This window comes from Myotis brandtii, unplaced genomic scaffold, assembly GCF_000412655.1.
Source record: "Myotis brandtii unplaced genomic scaffold, ASM41265v1 scaffold923, whole genome shotgun sequence".
Classification (NCBI taxonomy): Eukaryota; Metazoa; Chordata; class Mammalia; order Chiroptera; family Vespertilionidae; genus Myotis; species Myotis brandtii.
This window is the reverse complement of record NW_005371804.1, coordinates 1685336-1685980: the sequence shown is the minus strand read 5'-3', so window position 1 is coordinate 1685980 and position 645 is coordinate 1685336.

Below are 645 nucleotides of genomic sequence, written 5' to 3'. Positions count from 1 at the left end.
TCGGGTAAATTACCAAAAAGAAAAAAGTTAACAAATAAATCACAACAGCTATTTCCTGAAAAGCCTCCTATTAGTACTATGCGCTTGCATATACTATCTCGTGTCTCCTTTTTTACTTTGTAGCGGTTGAGTCATTTTGGGCTCATGAGTGTTCATCACTGGGACATGTTAATGTGAGTTGCCGTCTTTATTATTCTAAACGACCCTTCTTGGTCTTGCCCAATGCTTTTCAACTTAAACTCAGCCTCCCTTGACGTTAACCACCGTCCTTGGATTTCCAGCCTTTTAATAGGTGTAGGGTGTCTCCTGGACGGGGCGCGGAATTGGGTTTCTAAGATTTAAGTTTGTCCCATCCGCATTACATGACCTGACGTGAGCTGAATCTGAGTTCTCCCATGTTTGCAAAGATTATGCTTTCTCCTCTTCTAAGAAGACGTTGTGACACCCACACACAGCTTCCTGGCCGTGGTTTGCCAACTAATTCCTTACGTAGCCCCCATGCTCTGCTTCTCAGAACTAAGCAGGTTGGGGACACGCCCTGGGCCTGCAGGTGGACCTCCCCTCCCCTCTTCATTTGGGGGACCTTGCCTGAGCTGTGCGTTCTGTCGTGGCCTTTTCTAACCCTCTCTCCAGCTCCCCCGCCGC